Genomic DNA, 20,714 nt, shown 5'->3' with positions numbered 1-20,714 from the left:
ACCTGCTTCCTTCTAGGGCATGCCCTGTACCCCCCACACCACAGCATCATTACTGGCAGACACCCTTGATGTCAGAGTGGGAATGTGGGACCAGCACTGCAGTTTCTCTCTGCTCTCCAGCAGACAGCAGCCTTTAAGACACAAATACATTATTCCAGGCTCAAATGAGGAATCTAAAATGCAATGTGCGTAAAATTTGATGTGTGAAACATACCATGAATTAGAAAGGTATGGTTTATTGTGACTCACTTAACCGAAGGCTTGCATTGCTCCCGCGGTGTGACAAGACAGAGGCATTGGTGATCAAAGGAGTGAGAGGATCTTACAGGTATGGCACTGATCAGCTGAATGAGAGGACATTACAGGTATGGCACTGATCAGCTGAATGAGAGGACATTACAGGTATGGCACTGATTAGAGGCGCAAGAGACATTAGAGGGGCATTGCAGATCAGAGGAGAGAGGATGTTACAGGTACATCACTGATCAGAGGAGCGAGAGGATATTACAGATGCATTGCTGAATCCGGCAAATATTGCATCTATGTGAGTCAAATTACACGCTCAGGTGTACTTCATCCAAGCCTAGAGCTGGGGGATGCTCCACTGCTGGATGGCAGAGCTGGAAGAATCCCACCCTCATTTAAGACAACAATGATTCAGATACTTAAAGATAACAGCCTCAAATGTAAGTCCCAATACTCCTGACCTCTCGAGTAGCTGTGACCAATGAGGAATTAAAATGAGTGAATGCATCTGCATGTTCACTCAGACAGTGCATGGTTATATAGCACATGGTGAGTACTCTGCTATGGGACGGCTTCAGACAAGCCTTTTTGATGTCTAAGCTCCCATTCAGCTAATGTCTGCATTTCATTGACAACAACTTGAGGAGCAGAACTCTGTTTGTCTAAAGGCTGCGTGACAGTAAGGTGACCTCAGAGACGATACAAGTAATCAGAAATCCATTCTCGGATGTTTCCAAATGCATGTTTTTTACCTCTTGTGGATGAGCTGGTCTTGCAACATACCTCCACTCCAAAGGAGAGCAGGAAATACTGTGGTGGAGCCCTGTCTGGCTGCCCCCAAGAGCAATGAGATCATGGGGTTATGGGGTTATCATATTCACCTACATGTTTTATTATTCTGGTGTGCTTAAACCCTGCCCCCCTGCCAGGACTCCTCCCACTTATCTGCCACTCCCCTGCACTGCCTGCTGTGACTCTATAGAGTTGGATGAAATGAAAGAATACAGTCTATTTATCCAAGGAAACGAGGGATCATTGGACTGTTATGACATGTTAATGGACTTTGGTGGAGTGTTTTTCTTTAATCTGGCAGGAATTCAGCATGCTTGCCAGAGAGCACTGTGATCACCTCCTCCCAGGGCAGCCCCAGAGCAGGTCTGGAGAGAAATTCCTCACTCTATAAGTGCACGTATATGTATATGTATATGTATGTGTATATGTATATATGTTGCATAAACGTTTTTAATCAGTTTGAAAAAAAATCATTTCTGCTGCATCTCAGTGACTTTCATTGTTTCTTAAAAACCATGTTGGAATTGCTGTGTCTTACACGCATGCGTGGAAAAACACAGAGAAACAGCCGGAAAAGGTGATCCTGAGCAGCTTATCAAATTGCCTGCCAAGTCTGAACATTTGCTAATGATTTGAATACAACTTAGAAAACAACACCACAACAAAATATGCTCCTCGAAGCCATGCCAGATACAACAGTCAAGGAGAGACCTGCCACGTGGGATGGTGTAAAAATAACAATATCTCAAAATTGTGTGACTGATTCGTGCCATGGGAAGAACATTTCCTACTGTATTATTCCAAAAGAAATATTCATGAGCAGATTAACTGTACAAAATGAGTAAATGGCTCCTACATCAAACATGTCTATTATCTTTTATTATGCAAAGCAACAATCACTGTTCTGGTTACTCTGGATCTTTTGAAATTTTATGACAGTGCTCTGAATTTTAGTTTGTGTGTGTGTGTGTGTGTATTTCTGTGTGAGTGTGTGGACTGTGGTGGGTTATCTGAACCTCCCACTTCAGAAGGGGTTGACTGACGCAATGCATGAGGCCTCTCAGCCGGTCATATCAATGTGTTTATCCTCTCAGAGAATCATGGGAAATAACCCCTCCCCAAAAGGCAAAATCTAACCAGTCTCCAAGTAAGTAAAGTAATTCTTTACATTGGTTTTGTTTTATTGTACAGCTCAGCTGTGTCTCTCTGCCTATGACAGCCAGGATGTTTCCAGACTGCTCCTGTCCGGTATGCCAGCATGGACCTGCTTTGGGGGTGGAGCTGGGGTTCAACTCTGTGGAGTCTTTTCATCCCAATGCAACCCCAAGGTGAAGAACCAGAATGAGCAGGAAGCATCATGATTCCAATAACCCTCCGTCACCATGGGCACACATACACACATACACACACACACACACACACACACAAACACACACACACACACACACACACACAGACAGGCCCACACATGCACGCACGCACACAAACTGTGGCAAATCCCAGAATCATAATGACTGCAGAAATTGACGGGGTGGTGTTGTCATACTTTGTAAAGCCTCTAATGTAGGAATTTATTTATTAATGATACGCGGTTTATGGCTCTCCATCTGTCTTGTTTTAGCGGCGGGCTGAGTGGGATCGGGATAATGTGTTTCTGATTTGCGCAGCACTGAACGCCAGAGCACACCGGCTCACGCGCCGCTCTCCGCCAATCCCGCTGAGCTGCATTATGGCCGCTCGGCCTCCGCTGCCAAACAGCTGCAAGCCCCGAACTCCAAAACCGCACCGCACCACATCAGACTTGTTCTCTCGTAAAAGAAACAGAATGTTCTGGAAGGCGTGGAGACGATGGGTTCAGCGCGACCGCGTGCAGCTCATATGGCGCGTCGCGCGCATTCGTGTGCTGGATTTACGAGCATGCCTGACACCTCGCAGCATGAAATGGCTTTAGCAGCCCCCCCTAAATCTGTGTTAAACAGAGGAATCATGGGATGTATTCCCCCAAGAATCCCAGTGTTTATTTTTTTCACATTTTTCCACTCTGATGCTGATATTGTGGACTGGCCAGCTTGATGCTTGATCCTTCCACATGCATCACAGGCCACAGCTGGACATGGATGAGCTGATGGACACTCACAGTCACTGCCTGGGAGAGGAACGCTCACGGTCGCCGCCTGGGAGAGGAACGCTCACGGTCGCCGCCTGGGAGAGGAACGCTCACGGTCGCCGCCTGGGAGAGGAACGATCACGGTCGCCGCCTGGGAGAGGAACGCTCACGGTCGCCGCCTGGGAGAGGAACGATCACGGTCGCCGCCTGGGAGAGGAACGATCACGGTCGCCGCCTGGGAGAGGAACGCTCACGGTCGCCGCCTGGGAGAGGAACGCTCACGGTCGCCGCCTGGGAGAGGAACGCTCACGGTCGCTGCCTGGGAGATGAATGCTTGCGGTTGCTGCCTGTTATCCCTTGGTGTTTCACGCCTGGTTGGACAACAGATTAAACTCTGTGTTTGGTCAGCCTGCTCCACAGTACTGACAAGTCAACACTGGGATAGGTGTCAGGTTTATCCCTGGGTTTAGTGCCTGGGTCCCGCTTCTTACATGTTTGGGCAGGATTATGTTTCTGATGTGTTCGGACAGGGTCGTGTTTCAGAGGTGTTTGGGTGGGGTTGTTTTTCCGAAACATTCAGGTAGTGTGCTGTAGTCATCCAAATCCAGCTCATTTGACGGTCATGTGACCTCTGATTCCTGTGTGCCACTGTTAACACTCGGAACACCAAAGCTGGGATTTGCATTCAGGAAATTTAAACATTTGAATCTCCAGACAACAGATTGTGCTGCAGGTCTAAATAAGCCTTCTCCCCTGCCAGCAGGAATATCCAGCCAAGCATGGCGAGTACCCTAATGCTGAACACACCATTGCATTTATGTGACGGAGGCCTTTTCATGGGATGAGCTCTACAATTCAAAATGAAAACTGAAACACACTTCAGTGAAAACTGAAATTAATACATTTAAATGCAAACATTGGAAATGAATTCATTTCAATGGATACATAGGAAATTCTTGCTTGTGTTTTTTTAAATATTATCTGTAGACCTTTAGTATTAGAGGTCTTAAATTGTATTTAGTATTAACTTACTACTACCCTTTTACTAACCTTCAATATGAACCTATTATTAACCAGTCAGGATTTTGTTTCCAGACAATGTGTGTCACTGTCTGCTTTTTGCATGTGGCCGTGACAGAGCAGCCTGTGTGACATCAGTTGCTATCGACCATTAGCACGTTAGCACAGCGGAACAAGGGGTTATAAATCTACTGGCTTCATCAGGCTGACAGCTATCAGGGGCAGTTATCCTCACCCAGCAAACGAGCTGGACTTGTTGTTTGGCGTGTCAGTTGCTATCACCACCCCCCCTCCCCCCACCCCCAACGCTTCAGGTGCTGGCTCTTCATGCTCTGCTGGCTAATGTGGCCCCCAGGGGTGGCGGGTGTCGGGGGGGGGCACTCTTCATTTTCACCTTCATGGGAGCGTGATGCATGGGGACTCTATCAGTGCCCCACCCCCACTTCTACCCCCCTCTCAAAATAAAAGCCTTGGTCCCGGTAAAAGTGTGGTGTACTGTGATGCCCCTGGCCCCCAGCAGAGTCTTCGTCTTAACACCCTCCTTATGTCCTGCCAATGAGGGCCGGTCCCCCCCCCGCCGTCTGCAAATTGGATGCTGTTTGTTTACTTTTCACCCCACAGGCAGCTCAGTCATGCTTCAGTATACGGCTCTACATGCCACATTATGAGCGGTGATTACCGTGATATTTTGTCAGTGATGGTCACGCTATTTCTACACAGGAAATGCTAATGCAGATCCTACTTCCACCTTTAGTTTAGGTTTGATTATTCTTGCTTCCTTTATTCAAAACCCAAAAATCCACAGAATCCCCAATAGGACAACACAGAATTGTTTGAGAGCCTGACTGAGCTCTCCTGTCAAAAAACATTTCTTGAAAATTCACTGTAATTCACTCTCACACAGTGGATGAGAGACTACAATGGCCTTGAAACAGGGCTGGAGGCCTGAGTATCTGTTAAGACGAAAGTGCTTTGAACATTTACTCTTTCTTGTTGCCCTCACTGTATTTTTTTTTCATATATTGACTACAGTACTAATGTTATTCATTTTTACACTAAATCCTTTTTATCGCCAGTGCAACAGAAAAACAGCCATCCATGACAAAAAACTAATGCCCCTGCCATGACCTTATTTTTTTGTTTTGAAATCCATGGTTCTGGGAGTAATCATGATATTTGGAATTTGGAAGACTGCTGCCTGATGAATTTGTGTATTCATTAGCCTACCAATATCCTTTTTTTTCAAAAACAAATTTGCAATTCATGCATACATCCAAAGATTAGGTATGCACACACTCCTCGTGCAGGCGCACGTTTTGGTTTGGTATTTATTTGGCGCTTGTTGCTGGTGTCACTATGCAGCTAGAGACAACCTCCCTCCAGGCACAGCTAAAAGGTGAACTGCTGACCGGAAGAGGAGAGAAAAATGCAGTTCCATGGAGGCAACCTTTAACTCGCAGGAGACATTGATGACTATAGTTTTAATGCATTCTGGATGAGGAGACTAGTAGTCAGAAGCTTGTTTACAATGATTTTCCATCGTTAGCAAGCTCTGTTTTAGCACAGACGCCAGTATACAGTATTTTTGGGGGGCCCACCATGATCAAAGTGCTGGTCATTTGTTGTACTGTTTGGTATAGCTGAGCGAATTCACCTCTTTGCCGCCAGTTCTTTGAAGCCGGAGCTGGCTTTGTGCTGTTGTTTTTGAAAATAAAAATAAACTTAACCAGTGACTCCAGTGGCTGTGGAGCCCAGCATCAGCTGGCCCATGAGGAGATCCCCATTGTCGGTAAGTTCACCTTTGCTGTCTTAGAACAGGGAGGTGTGCCCCTTGCCACTTTGGGTTTGTTGGTTGGATGTTTTTCGCACAACACATACCTACACTACCAGTTACACAATCTATTCTTTCCACAGCCATATTCATAATCTTATTTAGAATCATCATTGCTGGTCAGAAGACAGTATATTCATGACATGCCTTAAGTGTCCTGTACCAGCCGAGTTGCTGTATTTTTGAAGTTTGATCCTAAAAGGCTGTTGTATTCTTGCATGAGTGCAGCTCATTTAAAAGAAAGTCTAATCTGAGAGGAAGCAGTGCTTGCCACCTGAGATGCACACCAGCTGTTTAATTGTGCTTTGTGCTAGGGGAGGCTTTCTCTTTAACTTTTAATTTGTTGGTTGTCAAATGACATAGCATCAGCCATACTGAGTTAGTGCGCCTCTCTGCCTCAGAGCGAATCAGATCGCTGTCTTGTAATCCTGTCCTGCCGCCGGAGATAGTTTATCTGGCTAATGTATTCTACTTCCTGTTCGCAATTATCCCTGTCTCTCACGAGTCCCTCCTTCCCCCTGAGTTAATTATTTTTTTATGCACTTGTTAAAGGTGTCTGAAGTAGTTATATGATGAAGGTTTCCTGACAGCATGTCTGCAGTGGTTTTCCTTCAGCCAGGAGTATCTGTCCATGTTGAGATGCACTGGAAATTATATTAAAAACACAAGGCTAATGTGAAAGAGTACTGTGATGGATGGCAGATACATAGCTGATGTTACCAGTGAGCTAGTATCTCAACTATGTTTGTTCCTGGAAGAGTCTTCTCTTTACTGAATGAGCTGTGTACTTTTTACCTGACAAATGCTATTTTTAATTATGAATCATTGAGTGCCCAGACAACAACCTTGCAAAATCATGAGAGCTAAAAGCCTGAAAAATATGTTTGAAAGTGAAGATGCACTGTGTTCTGCAATTAAAATGGTCTGTGTAGTTCAATACCACAGCTCACTGGGTCATAATTTGTGTTTTTGAGATGCTGCGCTGGATAGAGCTCATTATTTTAGTAGGGGGAACATGTGGAAGGCCCTGTGTGCCATGTTGGGGTACCCCAGGGGCCTGTTCTGGGAACCCCTCTTTACTAATGACTACTTTTCTACTCCTCTCTGAAGATAATCACCCCATCACTGATGGCTGTGTTTGGACTCATTATGGGATTTGATTCTGGACCTGAAGCTCCAATCAGCATGATGCCATGTTTGCTCATGGCTACAAAATAACAAGCTTGATAAATGAGTAATGTGCACTAAACTGCCACACATCTAATGAAACCTAAAAAGAAAGGGGAAAAAAATCTGATCCCAATATCTTTGTCTGATCACAAATACAGCATGCTCTTTGATGTAATCTCCACTTCAGCATGTCTGCTAGCTAACTGTCTCTCTGGAGCAGGAAGTCTTTGTGGAGTTTGTCAAGCTGAGGGAGCTGGGGACAGAGGGATGTAAGGCCAGTAAATGCTCATTATCTCTTTCAAAGGAGCTGCAGTTGTTGGGAAGTCCATCTGTGCTGCCCCCCTGAGTCCCGGGCAGCTCTGCGTGCCATCCACCACCTTTCTCAGGGCGTGCCTGTGACCGAGTGCTGTGAGGTGCTCCTCTCATTTTCATCAGCTTTCAGTGAGAGACAGGCGGCTGCAGCCTCAACCCCCCCCCCCCCCCCCACCACCACCACCAAAGGGTCAGCAATGCTCCCTACCAGAGCAGAGCCATGCAGGCAGAGGGAGGGAACGATCACACCATTTTCCCAACAGATTTCACTCTTTTAATGCTGAAATACTGCATTCTATCATGCAGAACTTTATGCATCTAAGTTCTCAGTGACCTTATCACACCGTGGGTTTGTAGCATTCACACACTGGCCTGCTCCTCTTTCAAAGCACGTTCAGGGCTGCAACACACGGCCAGGGTCACCTGTCCCAGCAAATTAAGAGGCATGCTGATTGAAATGTTTTAGTCCAGCTCTTTGTGTGAACAAACCGACAAGCACACGTGGGATGGCTCAACAGTGTCTGCCTTCCATAGTGGAAACAAAAGCAAAAATTGGATTTTTTTTCATGGTTTTGAATTGTTTTGCAGGCAAGAGGATGACAGAAAGCAGAAACACTGTTTTTCTTTTGTCAGTAGTAGTGGTATATCAAACTCTAGGACACTGGAACCCTGGTTTACAGGTGAAGATGGCAACCTTTGATGCACCAGTAAGAGATATTCCCTTTTAAGAGGAATTGCTCTCAGCAGTCTGAGCACGTGTCTGCATGAACATGTTGGGCAGTGTGGTGAGGGAAATGGATTTATAATAGGATGCAGGTTAAAACTGAACCTGCCTAACCTGAATAGCATTGGTAAAAGTATGCAGGGATGGTGTAATATGGTGACCCGCCCAAACTTCTGTTGGGTCAGAAGGGCAACAGAGCATATGAAGTCTCTGTGAAAGTTCTGGTTTAGGTGTGACTCTGTGTCTGCTGCTGGGCCCTCAGGCGCCGACACAGGCAGTAGGCGTTCTCTCTCAGTAATGGAAAAAGCGCCGGGCCTGACGAGCGCGCACACCTGTGACTCCTCTCTCTAAAACACGGTGCTCTGCGTCCCTCGCTGGGCCGCAATTTTCACCCAGATGGGGGGTCGTTTGCATTATTCAGGGGCCTGAGGACTGGGTCCCGCCACCAGAGAGCCCCCCACCCCTGTGCCTGTGATTTCTGCCTGCTCAGAGCGGGAAAGCCTTGCTGCTCCGGTGGATGGCAGCCAGAAAGTTTTACTCTGCTAAATGACTCCTGCTCGCCTCTGCTGCAGTCATAAACACCTGAGAAAACCGTGAACTGCGTGTGGCTTCATTTCCTCGTTTTACCTGCCAGAGTTGGAGGAAAGAGGTTTGCTCATAAACAAGACTGAGGGGGAAGCTTTTTACAGTTTGAGGCTTTTATCCTGTCAAGTGCAATTTGTTTATGCTGTATATTCATCTTAATAAGGTAACATTACTATGTTATTACATTATCTCCATATGTGCAACTGTAAAGTACACCATGTCTCTTTCCTTTGTGTTATAGTCTGTTACAGCAGGAATATGAAATGTGAGTCACTCAGACAATTCTACTCCAAATAAAATTGGATTGATTAATGGTTTTGTCCAACCTCATTTTATACCTAAACGTGAGCTTTCGTGCAGGGAAAATGCATGCAGTCCTGGAGGGTGGGTACAAAAAGGCCATTCAGTACTCTGCTTTACTGTGGATGTTATCCAGTGACTCAGTGATAGCTTCATGTGTGCATAAAACGCCGATGCTCCTGAATTCTGACTGGAGAACACAGCTCCTAGCTCCACACGCTCTCGCTCCTTGACACAGTCTCACTGACCTCTATATGTGCCGTACACGGCTTCATCGCTAATTTCATTTAACTTTGCCTAAATTCCCTCCCTGTACCTTGAAGCAGACAGCCTGGTAGATGAAGAGTAATCAGAACATGCTGCATGTCACGGAAACCCTACAGGACTGCGGAAGAGAGGCAAAGGAATTAGACACTGTTATTGTAAGACAAGATAAATGTGTGGCTCAGTTCTGTACTCCTCTCCTCGTGTATCTGGGTTTAAATAATACACGTGCTGCCAGCTTCACTCAGATCATTTATTTCACCCTGAAATTGTTTGTCTGTGAGATCATCAAAAAGACTCTGGCTGACACAGTGCAGTACATCTCCTCCTGCTACAGTAATGCTTCTCTCAGCGTTGGAGGATTTGCCAGCTTCACAGGCCTGGAATTAAATGAGGGCTCTTTATTGCAGCTCAGGATATTCAGTCTTGCTGCATCAAAAACAAACCGGTCCTTAACCCTCTGGCGTAGGCCCACCGTGTCCCTGTCTTAGGGTACTATAGGGCATGTCAGATCACTATATATAAACTGATGTTTGGCATTAATTTGCTGAGACCTTCAATCAAGGGCATTTTGTGAAAGGGAATATGTTTTACGCTGAGAAGTGCACCGATCAAAGGGTCTAGAGGCATAATTATTGCACGATGCATTTGGTGTGTTTTCATAAATTCACTCATTCTCTCACTGAGTGAATTTAAGGAACACCCTGTTTTACAGGAATTGAATTTAGAGGCTCATAGCAGTCACCATGAATACTCCACTGAAGAACGGCTGCATTTACGTTCCACAGGAATTAGTGATTTGTGTTTATAAAATATATTTTTGTCTACATTTATCTAAATGGCACTGTAGTATGTTGCCTTTAAGTAGTGATAAATGATTAATGGATGGCAGCTGCTGTCCTAATAAGACCTGCATTAGTTTAGCACCTCATAAAAACACAACTCATTAAGCAGCTCATTGAGCATTGTTTTAATACTTCACAAAGGCCACTTCACAGAGGAATAATTAAACATAACCAATTCGTTTACTCAACATTTTTAAAGCAACAGTGACTGGGGTCATTAACCCCAGAAACTATATATTGAATATAAAGGACTGAAGGTTAAGCACACAAAAACATCCGAATGTGTTTTTTACCTGCAGATGCATCATCTCTTCACTGGAGGGATAATGAGGAGGATGGGTCACAGGAAGAGGATGCCAAAGTGACCCGCTGGCTCCCGTGACAGTCAGAGCAGTGCCAACAAAAACATGGAAAATCTATTTATTAATAATTCCCTGCTGTCCCTGTGGCAACCAGCAGCGCTCCCTAAGGTAAGATTAATTTTAAAATATGAATTTGACCCGCCCTAGTTTCTGTGCGCTTCTGGCTGTAGAATAAATGTTAGTATTGGCGCTGGGTGGAGCAGGGGTGGGGGGTGGATGGGGGGCGGGGGAGCTGACTCTTCCCCTGCGTGTTGCAGTGTGATTTATCCCCCTAGAAAAATGTGCACCGATGGATAGATCCCCCTCTAGTCTCTCTGTGGGTTTTTGCTGAGCCAGCCAATGAGTGCGGTCTTGGCCGTCGTATATCACCATGGCACCATTACCAGATTACTGCCCTCCTCGTGGCATAGGCGCCATCCATCACCACGGTAACTGGGTCTGCCGCCGAGGCAGGCCATGTGCAGCCCAGCCAATCACAGGCCACCCCCCCCAACACCTCCCTCTACTGAAAGCAGGGGGAATCACTGTGCTATTTTACCGCTTAAAGATCACTCCACACCCACCTGACAAAGGAGTTGCAAAACATCTTTTGTCATAAACTGTAATACCTCATTTCTGAATCTGCCATACTGCTGTGGGTTTAACTCACTGAGGACAAACATGCCTGCTAGTTTATGGAGCTTGTTTTTGCATTATCATAGTTTTAACACAACTGTAACACTGCTACAACACCACTTTAAAGACATGAATTTGCTGTAATGCTGCTTTTAATTTACTGTAACACTACCTTAAAGCCACTGTAACAGTACTGTAATGCTACGTTGTAACCCTGTTGTAAAACTGCTAAAGTAAATAGTAACAAATTGAAACAATCAGATGGGTTGTTTCTAAATTATCTAAATATCTAAATTAAGTAATTTATCATGCATTTTGTGTTTTCACAATATTTTAATGTTCATTAAACAAGGTGTAAAATGATACTAATTGGTTTAAGCCCCAGAGTCTCTGGTAACAGTCACTGGCTCATAGTCACTCAGGGGTCAAAAATCAAAAAATGCTACTTCAGCCAACATGACCATAGATTCTGTGAAAAGTGTTCATTTACACCATAAGGGACAATATAAAATATACACACACCCACACACCCCTGACACATTCTCTGTTTCACAGCAAACTCCTGATTGATGACCCTGTGTTTAGCTTATACTTGTACAACATTTTACCCTGTTGAGTATTCCTCATCCATCCTCCTCTTCCATTGTGAAGTTTATAGACAGGAATGCTAAGTGTGGCTATTCAGTCTTGAATCTTTGTCACACTTTTTTAAAACAACATGTCCTTGACTTATAATTTCATGCTTCTGCATTTTCCTGCAGCGGCTGGGAGTGGAGTGGCCTTAACAGCTCTTCAGTGTGAAAGTAGATGGGCTCTTCCCCGCAATCGCGAGCTGAAAGAGGTAAGTGATAATGACGGTGTCACCGCTGATTGTTTAAGGCCTTTCAAATTAAAAGACAAAGCCGTGTTTCTAGTTAATTAGATATTATACTTCTTTATACATTCAAATGCAGGTGGCAACGGAACTGGGTTATGGGATTATTACTGCAAATGCGTTTCACATTTTTAAATATTCACACCGCTTAATTGCTTGTGTTATACCTCTGTGTGCTTCAGGAAACGATGGATATTATTTCATGCGTGTTAGCAGGCTGATTTTACTAGCGTTAGGGCTAAATGCCTGCAAGAGCTGTGTCTTTGTTCAAATTACATCAATCTCTCTCCTCTTTCTCTCTCTCTCTCTCTCTCTCTCTCCCCTCAGTATTGTAGATTTGTCATTTTGGCAATTTTGTCAGACTAAAGCCATCTGATCACTAATGGGTTGCAATTGTGTGTGACATCCAACCTTTTACATTGATGTGTGTGAGGATTTATGTGCTGTAAAAAAGCCCAGGATTGGTATATCAAGATTCAGCCAAAAGTAGTATGCCTCTTCCACCAAAGTGATTATTTAATTCTTATCTTTAATAACTGTACATGTTTGATAATATATGTATTCATTTTAATATTCATTATTGTCTCTATATGGGGTCTGACTTAAGGCCTTGAAGGACTTATAGCTTGTTTTTGAAGTAGTGGTCGACATCAGACCAGGGGATTCTTTTTTATTGAGATTATTCGCTTGTGTGTTTGAGAGGGATCCACAATGGGGCTCTGACACCGCACAGGTTACATGTAGAAACCATGGAAGTTATATATCCCTTGTGCCCCCACCCCCCCTCCCTCAAAACTGCTCTTTAGAACAGTCAGTTTAACTGGCACATATGTTCATACTCACAGGCAGAAGAACATAAACCAACATTGTTTTTGCACTTGCATTCAGGTGAAAAGCCTGCACTTGAAAGGAGATTTACTAGAGCGAGACCAACATGCATCTGTTAAACAGATTTCACAGGAGGATTGCTTCAATGACATCCACATGCTTCTGTTTGTGTGTGTGAGAGAGAGAGAGTGAGCATGTGTGTGTGCGCATGTGTCTGTCCTGTTAATGCTCGTCACTTCCTGCTCTTGTGCCGAGTGTAATGTCGTAGAAGGGCTGTACTCGGAAACCGTTCATCACCTGTCATGTGTGAGGAAGCATTTAAAGGGGGGCATGCCCCACACTTCAGACAATGCAGAGCTGTCTGCCAGTGCCAGGCGGCCTGAGATGATGTCGGTGTGCAGGTTGGCGCTTTGGGGGGAGAGGGGAGTGAAAGGCCGGCCAAATGTGCTTCCAGGGAAGGAAGAATAAAGTGCTTCCCCTGGAAATTACTACTTCTGTCCATCAGACCTCGGTGTGTCTGTGTGTGTGTGTGTGTGTGTGTGTATGTGTAAAAGTTCACGCAAAGGTAGGTGAAAACACAGAGCTTCGTGTTTTGATGCGTAAAGCATTTACTGGGAGTTTTTCAAGTGACTGTGACATTGACATTGAAAACAAAAAATGCTTTGATTACCATAGAAATGCATTGCCATTTTATTACTACTGATTACCCCGCCCCCAATGTCTGACATGGGCCTCACTCCCTATACATTATGATTCTGTACAATTAAATCATGACAACTGTGAACTATTACAACAGGTGTTATGCATTGTATCCAATGTGTCTGTGACAGCTTTCTCCCTTCTGACTGTTAAACGCACACCGTACAACACTCTTTCTCTTTCACATGCACTCAAACATGCTGTGTCTCTTTGTCTAAAAGTCAAATCAAATGTTATTTCATTTCTCTGTTGATCACTTTGTTGATTGGTTGAGCCTGTAGAGTTGTCTAGGTTGCATTTTCATTCATCCTTACTGAGTCTTATCTATGATACAGCTCGCTGAATACCATGCTGGCGTTTCCCCTCTACCACATTTCCCCTCTACCCCCCCCCCCCCCCCCCAACCACTTGGCTCCTGAACACTGCGCGAATGTTTCCTGTGTGGATTAAGGAGAATTCTGAATCAAATAAAATGTTTCATTTGTTTGCTTCCAGCCACAGTGAAACTATTAAGATTGACAGAATACCCAATCAGTCAGAGCAAATAGACTTTCATATACCAGAGGACTGAATAGTGCTCTAAAGGTCGCACTGCATAATGGCTCCCTGGCATTTTGAATGTGGCAGATTATCATATTCCAGCTGTGTTACGGTGAGTTATTAAGATTTATATTGTTATACGAAGAGGAAAGCATTAGGCTGACAGTCAGTCTGAGATCTAATGTCTCTCTGTACAGATTAAAGGCACAAATGGAAATGATTTATATTATGTAATTGATATGACCTGTTGGTATGTTAACATGAAATGAATGTGATATTGCTAACATGATTAAATTAACATTATCAAGTAATGTCTTAACTTCTTTTCCCTGCCTGTCTGTGTTACAAATGTGTCTTTTACTGTTAATTTTTTCTCAGATGAAGTTTGAATTATTTTGTGGATTTTCATACACATTTTTGGACTCTTGTCACCCTCAGCTACAACCCCATAAATATCTCTCCCTAAACATTCATACTAATTTGTGTCTTTTGTTTTAGGAAACAAACACTAGTTTGAGTGATTTTTGAAGGCTACGATGCATATATTCATATTTGCTGTACAATATTTGAAATGTAATATGTATTACATTTGTATTTGTTATGTATTACGCAATACTTAAGCCAGCGTATCCATTTAGATTCCTAAATTACAAGTGATGTAAGCTTGTGATCAGAATTTCCTTTAAATGTCAGCCAGCTCGCTCTGATTGAAATTCAGCTGTTGCAGTGGAGCCTGGTCAGACCTGCGACAGCGAGGATGACAGAAACGTGTGTCTGTCGCGGTGATAACCAGACCCTTTGAAGGTGGAAATTAGTTTTCAGAAGCTGCGCCACATGCTTGATTGATTCTGTCTCTGAAGTCACAGGACTTTAATGTTTCCTGCCTGGGCTGCCACTGCCATACAAACATGGCCTGATAACAAACTGTCAGAGGGCTGCCACCAATCTAACATCTCTACCGAGCCACTGAGACTCATCTAAAATGCGCATATTTTACTCTGGCCCCACCCATCTGCATCTGCCTGCAGCATGCTTGCTCCTGGGGCCTCTGTTTGTAACCTGCTCAATATAGGAGCCTCTGTCTGCAATCTGCTCATTACAGGAGCCTCTGTCTGTAACCTGCTCCATACAGGAACCTCTGTCTGCCACCTACTCAATACAGGGGCCTGTCTGTAACCTGCTCAATACAGGAGCCTCTGTAACCTGCTCACTACAGGCACCTCTGTCTGTAATCTGCTCCTTGCTGGAGGCTGTGTGTGACAGAGCAAGTCTGAGCTGAAAAGTTTCATCAGAATTATTGTACCAAACCAGAAAAGTACTCACTCAGGTAGAGTGGGGATGTTCAGGTAAAGTTGCTTTTATATAGAAACTCACAGTCAACATGGCTGACACAGAGAGAGATATTAGAGCCACATGGGACCTTCAAACATCACAGTATGACTTCAGATAAAACTGCTGAGCTGTTTATGCACATGAACACATACTCACATCACACACCTCACACACGTACTCACACACCACTCGCACACCTACATGCACACTCACTTAACCTGTTCTTCACCGGTCTGGAAAGATCCTGCCTGTCATCAGTGGATGTTTTGATCACATCGCATCACATTCTATTCAGTACAGTGTGCAGTGCAGGTTGTTTACAGTATGTGGGAGCATTTTGTTGGTCCAGTAACACAGATAAAAATTTATAACCATGTCGATGAATATATGACCCTGTTGTGTGTATTGTTTGAATGTATTAATTGCCAGTGCAGCTTAAATGTATCTGCTATTCAATTCTCTCAGCCTACGACTGGCAAAAGACTGTCAAATAGAGGGCTTTAGCTGGCATTAAATCTTTAGTGGCTCCAAATAAACAGTGGTTGGATTACTGCGCCTAAAATTGCTAATAAGGGAGCGATTTATGATGTGGAATTTAAAAGGAATTCCTAATTGCTTTTCAGCTGGCTGGAAGAGGAGCTGCAACATTAGCAGCTATTTTGTTTTGTGACTTGGCGGATCTCCAAGGTTTGAGACCTAATTGGAATTAGAATAACATTTCTCAAAGGCCATTCATTTAGTCAGCCCAAGTACAAATTACGGAGCAGGAGAGGCAGAGTGGCCCTAATGATCCAGGATAACGATGTTTTATTCAGATTTTAACGAGCTGTAATCACTCTGCTTGAGAGCTGGGGAAAAAGCACACAAAAAGATTAAGAGGGGACAACAATTAGCTTTTTTTCAGCTGATAAATCACAGACGCGTTTTTTTTTTTTTTTTAGTCACGTTGGTCGAGACGTTTAGATAAAAGCTACAACTATTTTAAGTGTTTTTGTTTGTTTTGCTGGTCTGAGATGATCAGAGCTCTTAGCCGCACTTGCATATGAATGAGCAGGATGCTATTGGTGTTTTACAGTTGCAGGGAGTTGTGTGTTAAATTAGGAAGCCTACATAGACTGTCTCTAAGGCCAGGGATGTTCATGAGGCCAAATCTGAGCATCCTGATTGTCAGAATGCAGGTCTACCATGAGTAGTTTCTGCTCTTTCACCCCATCCTACATGTGCTAGAGAGCCATGGCACTCTCACCAGGGCAATAAGCACACTTAGGTTAGCAATGTTGCTATTTTGAGTGTGAGAGGTTGTGATAAGCATGGGGGTTGCAGAAACAACCCCTTCCACAACACAGGGTCCTTACCCCTATCTAGTTACTCCTCCCACTAACCCACCGGTGTGACTGTGCTCACAATCAATCAATTAGTTGATGAATCAATCAACCGATTGATCAGTTTGCCAGGGCAGGGCTTGTGTGGGCCTCGCGCTAACCGGGTTGTGTGTGGAGAGTTCCACGAGGCCTCATGTTTAGTCCCACTGTTTGTGTTTTTGCTGCACTGTGTTGGTTTGGTAAACAAGGCAGATTCTTAGAGGAAAGCTAATCGTTTGGTTTTGTTTTCTTTCCCTTCTCTCATGCTTTGGAGTTCAGCCATTTACATCTGCTGTCACTGGCACATGGCTGGTCCACAATGACACTCATAAAAAATAATTTAAAAAATTTTTAAAAATTATGTGGTCACATGCAACATTATTGTGTCCCCCGTCGTGCAGCAGATAGGGGTCTGTGTATAGGAACCTTGTTCATCAGCACATAGTCTATACCAACCAATCAACTTCTTCTGCCTCAGTCGCCGCGGAATGGTTCTCCGTGTTGAAGAAGCGCACGTTGTGTGATTGGACAGAATGTAGACGGGAATTGGGTGATTGGATGAAACTTTGAAGAGATTGCCCTATCTTGCTCTTTGCTCTACTTACAGTAACCTGCAGGAGTCTTGAAGTGGTGCAGGATGTAAAGACTTGTCCCTGCTAGTGGCATGGCCCCCACTGATCCTGGGTCAGTGACTGCTTATCTCTCTCAAAATCAGTGCAGTTACAGTTTGAGCTGGGTTCAATGATTTCGGATCAGTATGCAGACAGAGAGTAAGGGAAACAGAGAGAAAAAGACTGATGGGATAAAAGAGCCTGAGAGCGAGAGCAGCGGAAGCCTGTTTGTCTGCCTGCCTGTCTGCTGCTTCTGTCCATGACCTTATTCTCTTATTCCTCTCCTTCACTTTGTTCTGTTTTGACGTATGATTTGACAGCTGAATATGATTTGATAAAAGATGAATGTGTATGAAGGTTTTTCATTACTGCATAATGACTGAATTTTTTTTCTTCTTTTAAAATACCCATCAACGCTGACATTTCCAGAGTTAACTAATGGGTGGAGGATTAAAGGCAGTGCTGTATTTCCAAGCCATCTTTAATCACAGCTCTAAACATCCCATGATGGTTTTTCTGATTAGTGTAGCATGTCATTCTCTGCTCCGCTCGATAATCACATTCATGCAGTGAGACCTGGGGACACCAAATCCCCACGGCCCCTGTGTCTCCCTCACAGTGAATCACACAGCCATGGCTCTCAGATCAATGATCCCCCCCCCCCCCTCCACATACTCCCCTCCCATGTAAATAAGGGCTCCAGGTCCAGCAGGAGCATGCCTCTGCAATGTTGGGCCTCACAGGAGACACGGCGGTGCTGTGTACGCTGTCTGAAGAATCTCTAATTATATTATATTGTATGGGTCATTGTCAATTCAAATTTGATGTATATAAACACATAGTGCAGATGAATGTACTTCTGTGTAAGTGTATTATAGGCACTTACGGGCTGGTCACCATACTGTGCATAACATTTAAATAAAAATAAAAATCTATCAAAATCAAAAATAAAAAAAACATCCAAATATAGTACTCAACAATGTGTGTGTCCACGAGCATGTGTGTGCTTGTGGTTGTGCGAGTGTGTCTGTATGTGCATCCAAAGGGAGAGAACTGCCTGCCTTTGGGCATCATGCTACATGTTGTGTACCCCTGGGCTCTGTGTAATGATGCAATTGATGAGCCAGTCCCACTGGTGAGCTTTTCTGAATTTTACTGTGGGAGCAGATGACATAAGGAGACCTGACTCAAGCCTGGCCTGACCTCTGACCTTTCCTTTAATCACAGCCATTATTCTTCTGTAAGCGAACTGAGGCTGCCCTGCAAGGTCAGAACAGGCTGTATTTTCAGTGTTTAATGAAGTACAAGAATTCATGAGACCTGGAGTGTGATTGGCTCTTTTGGCTTTAAGGGAGGCATAGCCCATTGGAATCCCCAATGTGTCCAAAATGCATGTAGGAGACCATGTGGTTTTATGGCCTCAAGCTCTCTAGCCTGTGGAAAAAGAGAAATTGTGATTGGTTCCCTCATAGCCATCACAGTGACATAATTTTCTCTGTCAAGGTCACAGCATAGTGTGGTTATTTAGCATAAGCAATTTCATATTCATCTCTATAATCATCTGTCCATTCTCAGCAACACAATCACCAACCATGATGTCATTCACGTCTCCTGTCATTTTATTTAATTTGACCCATTAAATTTATAAGCTACTATACCATGTGACTGGAAAAATTTTATAAAATAGATGTTAATTTAAATATACTTCCATGAAAGCTTCATCAAGATTGTATGATCAGGATGATCAGATACTTCTCTTACAACATCAATATCAATAGAACACCAATGTCTTTACTACTTTGTATAAACTGTGTGACCTGGAGATTTTCAGTCAATCACATGATGGCTTTGCTTATAAGCCCCAGAAAAATGTATTTAAGATGCTTATAAGCTTCGCCATGATGTTGTGTTCAGAGAAATCATTAATTTTATCCTGCAGCAAAATGTAAACTTTCCAGAATAAGCCTTCGTTGACAGATTTCTGACAGAGTGAGATGGAGCTAAGAGGTAATGAACCTGCTGCTTTGAGCAGCCAGGCTGTTCCTTCCAAACCCACAACAAACTGGATTTAAATGCTGCTGTGTGCCAAATGTATGGCTATTAGCAATTTAATAATTTAGATGGAGCTTGTATTTAGTTTCACTACACTGTGGGTGATTGAGGTGATTGAGAGGGACTGGAGGAAAATAAGACATGAAGTGTATTTAATGTGGGGGGGAATCTCTCAGAACCACAAGAAATGCAAGGACAGAATGCAGATATTAGACCGCAGAGAGAGAGAGAGAGAGAGAGAGAGAGAGGAGGTGAGGTTAGAGGGAGAGACAAAGCGGAGGAAGAGAGAGAGGAAGAGACAGTGGAGGGAGGGAGAGAGCGTGTGGGCGGGGGAGAGGGTGGGAGAGAGAGAGAAAGCACAGAGCGGTGCACGGAGCCAGATTGATGCTGATACCCTTCGCTGCCAAGTGAAATGCCAATAACGCTTGTATAGCATTTTGTGAGGGCAAAGGCAGTATTGATTCTCCAGCAATAATAAAGAATGAAGTTGCTCTCTCAGGTATAAAAAAGAGTATTGGCAGCTGTTACAAAGCGCTGACTCCTGACGGCCCGAGAGCTGCCCCCATCTTAACACAAATCAGCGGGTCCTCGCGGGGATTGGGAAGGCAGTGGGGCGTGCTCCCAGGGCGCGTCTCGCCGCCTATTAATTTACCTGCTGCTTTCTGCGGCTTATCAGCGGATTTCTCCGCACGCCGGCGCCGCGAAATGAATTTCTCGAGGCTTGTTAAGCGAAAAATGTGAAAAACTAGAGAGGCCATGAAAGTTTAATTTGAGAGGATATAGGAGGAACACAACACGCGCGCAGCATTTTAATGAAGCGAGAAACGGGCAGCATCAATATTGAGCCGGGGCACGCGAACAGCCACTGAATCTTAATAACTCGCGCCTGTTTAAGCAGGTGCAAAAAAGAAAAAAAAGACATCGGATTCAGGGACGAAATGAACTGTGGGGACACGGATTAACGCATCAGGTTTACGCTGTCATGATAGCACGGACTTTATTGGGGTTTTTTTAATAGGGTAGTGTTTTTTTGACATCGTCTGACATTACCTTATGCACCCCCTGTTTGCTACTTAAGTGTTGTTATAACTAAGATTCATACGTTGAGTTTCGAGTTAGTTTGCTCCCTAAAATAATTTCGTTTAGGATTTCTGTTCATATGTAAAATCTAACGAAGTCTATTTGGACACGTGTGCGGTCGTCCAGACTGCCGGGCTACTCGGATCCTTTATTGGCTCCGCAGA

Source organism: Megalops cyprinoides, chromosome 4, assembly GCF_013368585.1.
Source record: "Megalops cyprinoides isolate fMegCyp1 chromosome 4, fMegCyp1.pri, whole genome shotgun sequence".
NCBI lineage: Eukaryota > Metazoa > Chordata > Actinopteri > Elopiformes > Megalopidae > Megalops > Megalops cyprinoides.
Note: the sequence above shows the minus strand (reverse complement) of the source record.